Here is a 7,112-nt window from a genome sequence, read left to right as displayed (position 1 = left end):
TGTATTTAAAAATTATCTTGATGTTCAGGCCATGAGGTCTGTAGCAGACCTGCCTAAGACAGCACATAACTGGCTGATATTGTAGTCCCATCAGAGAACAGAGCTGTTGAAATCCCAGCACATTCTGTCTGGACACTCATGGGTTCTCCTAATCCAGTTACAGGAACCCTGTGCAGACAAGCTAAAATAGAAGACCTAAGAAAAAATCTTAGCTTGTTGATCCATTTGGGTGAGAATGGAAAAGCCCTGAAAAAGGGCTTTGCAAAGGCAGAGCAGTAAAAGACATAACAAAACAATTCCCTGCAAATTCAGCAAGTTGGTTCTTGCTGTCCCTTCCCCAGGAAGTCCCTGCTCAGGAGGGACATTGGCACATGCAGGTGGTTTCTGCCTGGTTAGTGTACAGTTAGTTCTCTGCCTGGTACTTAAACTGAAATCATTAACATGTGTCTCGCGTGTTACCTGAATGAAAGGCGAGTTCATGGGTTATTACTGCCCATTTTTTCTCTTTGCTCCTGCACTTCCCTGTTTCGATTACAAATCCCCCTCCAGGCACAAAGCGAGCTGGACACCTACAGTGCAGCTAAAGAGTTATTTGCTCCCTAGGTGGACACTAATGAATGACTGCAGTGCTGCCCTGAGTGAGAGGGTCCCCACTATTAAAGTTTAATAGAAAGATCTGAGAAACTGGGGGCCAAGAAGAGGAGGAGGGGACAGGAGGCTGTGAGTAACTCTCCAAGTGCCTTCTCTCTTCCTTTGCTGTAGTGGAGACTATACCATCCTTTAGGACAGGAGTAACAGGAGAGAGGTCAGTTCCCTCTGTGTTCTCCTTTTGCCTTCAGTCTCACTGCCAGCTATTGAATCTGCAAAAATATGGTGGTTCCCTTCCACTGTAAAATCTCTGAGAACAGCCGGAGTATGTCCTGACTCTAAAATTATCTAACTCAAAGTTACTTTCATTTTTCTGATTTTTTTATCCTTTCATTTCCTTCATGCTCCATGTTGTCCTCTTTTGTTTCTCCCTAATCTGTCTCTTTTTTCTTTACTCTTCCTACTAATCTTACTCTCCTTCATACTTTCCAGGACTTGGGATTAGGATAATCCCAAGGTTAAAGGGCTTAAAGGTGATTGATTTGGGGTTTTAAAAAACGATTCTTTAAATATTCCAGCACCCCTGAATTCCCATCCATCTATGATAAATGATCATACAACAGTAGATGTACATCGTCCATTATTTCAACCAATGCAAATATAAACCTCCTCAGTTTTTCTCTCTCCCACTGAATTGGAGGAGACTAATGTCTAGTTTTAGTTTTGCTTTTGGTTTTTGAGGCCCTATTATCATGAAACTTGTCCATGTCTGAGACCACATAAAGCAAAGGGATTTATTATAATGTATATAGAGAGATGTATCCTTTAATTTCTCTCTGTTGTGAATTACTAAGAATATTCTGAGTATCTTTCATATAGTATTTCTAAGGAACAAGACAAATTTCTTGTATACCATTTGTATTATAACTTCAAGGAGGAGGATTTTTACTGTAGGTTCAGACTACCAACAGGTTTGGTATCCTGAGGTCCTACAGAATGCTGCTCACATTGCAAGGGACAGCTAGGGGACAGCAATGGAAAAAACTTCCTTGCACCAGAGGTGTTTGACAGTTAGAATTCTGCTGGAGATGATGATAACCATAGGAATTCAAGTTTGGTTTCAGGATGGGGTATCATAACCTCTCTCCCATTTGGCAACAGAGTAACAGGATTAGAAACCTTTGTTGATATTTTGCTAGCTGAAAATAAATGTAGCTGGAGAAATGAAAATATATTGGTTTTTCCATGGTTCTTTGCACCCTCTGTGCCATCTGTCACACAGAGCTCTTCTAGAAGTCAATGCAAGAATACTTTCAGCCTGTAAACACATCCTGAAAAGAGCACTGATGCCAGAATTTGATTTATTATTTACTCTTTGAAAAGTGGTGTCGCCAATACAACCTGTCAGCACAGGTTTCTTAAGACTGCAGCCTGGCCAAATGTGTTGGATTCCTGTTTGGAAATATCTGGACTGGATCCACAAAACTTACCCATGTTTTCCTTTCTCACTGCCTTTCCTTCAGACATTCTGACTGAATTATAGCACTTAGGCAGATGTAAACCTGACTAGTGTGATGACCTGCAAAATAACTTAGAACTGGTATTTTCTGTTGAGACTATCAATGAGATCTGTTTTCCTCAGCAAACCAAGGATACAAAATTTCTGCTCTTTTCATTTCTTAATAAACTATGTGTCTGCATCTACTCTAAAATTTGCCCCTTATTTTTTTCCCTGAAATTTTACCTGTTTAGGTAAGCACTTTTATACCATGCTGGTAATCTTATTTACTTGAAGGTAGCACATGTTTTCATATTACTCTGAATACAGCTGCTTTCCTGTGCTGAGGACTATGCTGAGAACTTAAATGTGAATTCTGGACTTCAGAAAATGGTAAAACAGGTTGGTGCTTCTGAAAACACTGGCTGGAAATTCCTGTGCTTTCATGTGTGTTATGCAGAGACAACATTAAAGTTCAGTTGCATAAGACTCATTCTTATTTTCATAATATTCACTATTATTTTAAGAACTCTTAGGAATTCCTAGTATGTGTAGCTCAAAAAGCCTGTAAGGACAGGAAAGTTCTTCCTTTCTTACCATGACAATAAGAAGGGCTTGAGATAAATAAGTGCTATGTGGGAAGCATCATTATTACTCTTCCAATTTCTTATGCCAGTAAAATTTTCTTTTTTTCACTTCAGATTGTATATGGGGGGTTTGTTTGTTTTTATATATATATTTTTTTTGTTATGTCTGTGTGTGTGTATGTAAACTATTGAACTGCCTGCCACAATGATTGCACTCTTTTCAGTAGTCACTCAGAACAGATAGATTGCAGGGAATGGCAAAATAAAATTCCCCTTACAGTATGTCAGTTGCTATCTGTATATCAATTCTGAATGCAGCCCTCTCTATTTGGTTTGGGGTTTGTTTTTGTCATTGTTGCGGGGTTTTGGGTTTTGGTTGCTTTTTTCCACAATCGCAGACTGTATTTCAAATTACTGATAATAATAATTTTGTCACAAGTCACACTGAAACAACTTTTTGTCTCTCCTGAACATAAGTGCAACTACATGTGCTGTGATCCAGAACTAGGCAGCCTGTGCCATTTCCTTTTGGTAACCAAGGAGGTTGGGAGTATGGTTGACTTAGTTTACCCAACAGTCTGCAGCTGACAATAACCCAAGATTTCTGCATTTTCTCACCTAGTCATTTTTTTGTGTGACTTGTATCAGAAGAGAAGCCAGGGCTAAGCAAACTATATAGCTCAATAAAATATATTGTTTGATATTGGTCTTTGCTTTTAGGGTACGTTGATCAGATTTGGAGTTGTAACACTTTTCTGATTTTATTAACAGACCCAAGAATAGAAGTGTTTAATTGATAAAGTCCTTTAAGAAATAAATATAAGCTATCTTTGTATCTGGAAAGCAGCAAATTTGTATACAAACAACTGAAAAAACCATACATATGCATTTTATTGGAAGAATAAAGGAACAGAAATCTTGCATTGATCAAGAAAGAACTGTCAATACCTGCTTCTTCCAACCCTTTGAATCCTTCTTTAGGAATAATGTTTTCATGGCTTGATGTTTGCAGTTACATAAAGAAAAATATTTTGTCATGGAAATCTTATTCTCTGACCCTAATAACTCTAATAGCAACATTGAATTGCATTATCTGTCCATTTATCTTACTGTCCCAGTTCTTGTAAGGATTAGAATCGCATGTTCCTGAGAAAAACACAAAAAAAACTTTGGATGGTATCCTAGAGACTTCTGTTACTAAGTAAGGAATCAGAAATCCATTTGGGCAGAAACTGAGTAGCTGTTACACAATTTTTTTGTAACTATGATTTTTTTTTGTAGTTTGGGCTGAGGTGTAACTTGAGAGTTGACAAATAGCTGACCAAAAATTACACAGGATAATAAATAAAGTAGGTGCATGTGCTTGTTGAGGAAAAATGGTCCTTTCCCATGTAGAAATTTTAGAAACAGAGCAATTCTGTGATATAAGTGGAAAGATTCTTTTGTTTCTGCTATATGTAGTTGAATTGATTTTAGAACTTGTTCTAGGTTAAAAACTAGATTTGTTTTTTCTGAACAGCAGATGAATATATGGTGCGTTTATAAATCTTGTAAACAATATCAGTTTCACCCTCTGTCCTGTATAACTCTCTCTGACATTTAAGAACCAAAGACTGTATCTGAAAAAGGCCACAGATGTCATAGCAATAAACATGTAAGATTTAAGAAGTTTTAAAAAAATTATTATATAAAATCTAAATTACTTCAAATTATATAGTATTATATTTTAATATATTAACATCCAATATATTGTTACACATTTGTTTGTATAAAAGTCTAAACCATAATATGATTCATAATTAGTGAATGCAATAGTAATATTTAAATTATATACACTAGATATTGCAAATAACTAAGCACCTCCAGATAAAATTCACAAGGAGCAGCATATCAAGGAAAAGAAATCAACAGAAGAAAACAGAAATAAAGAACAAAACCCTGATAGGAAGGGTAATTATTCTGAAGTAACAGCTCTTTCTGCTTTCTGAATGCCTTAAACAGATCTTGGGCTCTTCTTTTCTACTAAAGATCCAGTGAGACACCTTCTCCCAAGAGTAGGTAGCACATCTTCTCCATTTGCAGAGCAGTGATAATGTTGCCCTCTGGTACGATGTCTCACTGGTTAGTGCTTCCACAGTCAGCCAAGCCATCCATGTTCAGATCTTTTATTGATCTGTGGGTTTCAAACTTGAAGGGGTAATATTCACAGCTGTGTATGTTCTTCTTATTTTCTTTTTAACCTTGTAAGACTTTTAGTGACAGCCTCTGAGATTCTGTGAGGAAGACTGCTGAGAAGAAAGGTGCCAAGTGACTGTGTAGCCTCACCCAGAGCACTCTTGTCACTGTCCCAGTGCACTGAGTAGGCAGCCTTGGATGTCCAAAACCAGGTCGAACAGCTCAGAGTTAGAGCTTGTGTTCCATATCAGCATAGCAAAGATCCTTTTAAGATCTGGCCTCTAGACACAGAATTTGAAAATAGCCTGTGTTCATTAAAACTCATGTGAATATCCGTGTGAGTAAAGTAAAACATTTCAGGGCCCAAAATCCACACCCAATCTACAAGTCTGTGGATCTATGGGTTAGGCCTTTAGTCAGACTGAAATCTTGCTCATTCTACTAAATATCCATTGGCTTGTGCATCAAATCACAGGAGTGTTTGCTTGTCCTCCTATACAGAGCAGACAGAAATGGTCCAGCCTGTGAACTGATACTTCTGATGCTGAGAATAGCAGATATCTGGGTAGGAAAATGCGCAGCAGAAGGCATGGTGTCCCAAAAAGCAATCTTTAAATTAATTATTTCAATTACTCTTCAGTAATTGAAATACTATTCAGGCTTGCATACCTTGTCTTTCTCTTCCAGGTTTTAAAATGGGTCAGTCAGTAAGGTACTAAAAATACACAATAAAAGAAAACCATCCTGAGATAATGCTAACATTTACATAGGTCTTTTCAAAGTATTGGAAAAACTGGAAAGGTTGAACTATGATCAGTAAATGATCAGTCTAAAGTTACTCACTGAGATGAGAAATGAAGTCAGTGTTGATGAGCAAGGTATTGTGCAAAATATGAGACTCCCTGGTTTCAGGAGTCAGCTGGAACTTCTTGGTCATGGATGGGTGGATGCCAGGAATAACCAGCGCTGCTTGGAAATCAGTCAGTGCCTGTCCCGGTGTTGTGAGTGCCATGTGCCTGCTCGACTCCAAGGGCTTTTAACGGGCAAATGAGCCATCAGGCAGAGCTTCAGGGAGATGTAGGGACAACGTGAAGCCAACGGTATTGAAAGAGTTCAAAAAGATTCCAACAGTATCAGTCTGTGAAAGCAAAGGGGAAACAGTTGCTCAGGTTCAGATGTGAAACCTTGTACTTGCAGAGCTGTAGGTACAGATTTACTGTAAGGTACTCTGGAAAGAAGATTTTGATAAAATAATAAATAGGAATGTTAGCTTTTCTTCACGGCTGTTTCCAGTACTTAGAACAGTAAATACACTTAACCTACACACACGGCGGACTGCTGCCTGTTTTAGGCAGTCTGTTTCCCGCAGTCACTTAAAATTACCTTCTAAATATGTTAATAGGAAAATTCTGCCATGATATTTGGAAATTAGATTTTGGTTTGCATATGTAGCTCATCAGTGAGCAGCATCCAAGAAGAAGCGGTTTTAAGTCTGATTCATGAATTTATTCCCTAAAATAAAGAGCATTGCCGCGAGCAATGATTTTGAGAATGAGCGTCTATTGGGTAGAAGAAAAGCCGCCGTTTTCGCTGTTTCCTCGGTGTTTTTTTGGCGTGTGGCGAGGCTCGCGGTTTAGGTTCCCGGGCTCGGTGGGTCCGTGGTAGCCGGCGCTGGCGGAGGAGGCGGCGGGGGCGCGGCGGCCGCGGTGCCGCAGCACTTGGGTAGCGGGGCGGCGGCGGGTGCCGCGGAGTCTCTGTGGCGCAATCGGTTAGCGCGTTCGGCTGTTAACCGAAAGGTTGGTGGTTCGAGCCCACCCAGGGACGGGCCCCCCTTTTGGGGTCGGCGCCGCCCCCGCCGCCGGCCGTCGTTTTGTGCGTGTGCGCCGGGGGAGGATGTGAGATTAGCGCCGGCGGCCCTGCAGGCGCCGCGAGGGGCCGGGCAGGGGGGCCCCCGGCGGGGAGCGCGGCGCGGCGGCCCCAGCTGCGGCGGGGCCCGCCCCGAGCGCCGGGCGCCGAGCCCCGCCGCGGGGCCGCGCCCCTGCCCCTGGCGCCCCGGCTCCTGCGGGGCCGCACGGCCGTGCCCCGCCGCTCCCGGGCGAGGCGTGCGGGACACCGAGACCTGCTCCTGCCTGGGTGCGGTTCCTGTGAGCGGCCCCCGAGCGCCGCCGGCTGCAGCGGCCGGCTCTGTCCTGAGGCCGGCGGGGACCCGAGTGCCCGGGAGTTTTTGCATCCCCCGCTCCCGCGGCGGGAGGTGCGAAGGAAAA

The 7,112-nt window shown here is 41.7% G+C and overlaps 1 non-coding gene across 1 annotated transcript; it reads left to right on the top strand.

Annotated features, from left to right (window-relative positions):
• Positions 1-6,598: 6,598 nt before the first annotated feature.
• On the top strand, positions 6,599-6,672 carry TRNAN-GUU (transfer RNA asparagine (anticodon GUU)). Its single transcript has one exon. It is a non-coding gene; the product is annotated as a tRNA-Asn (tRNA).
• The last annotated feature ends 440 nt before the right edge of the window (positions 6,673-7,112 follow it).

Source organism: Pseudopodoces humilis, chromosome 1 (genome assembly GCF_049639895.1).
Source record: "Pseudopodoces humilis isolate 2021_Gansu_Grassland_sample_001 chromosome 1, ASM4963989v1, whole genome shotgun sequence".
In the NCBI taxonomy this organism is placed as follows: Eukaryota; Metazoa; Chordata; class Aves; order Passeriformes; family Paridae; genus Pseudopodoces; species Pseudopodoces humilis.
This window is presented reverse-complemented; position numbering and strand designations above follow the sequence as displayed.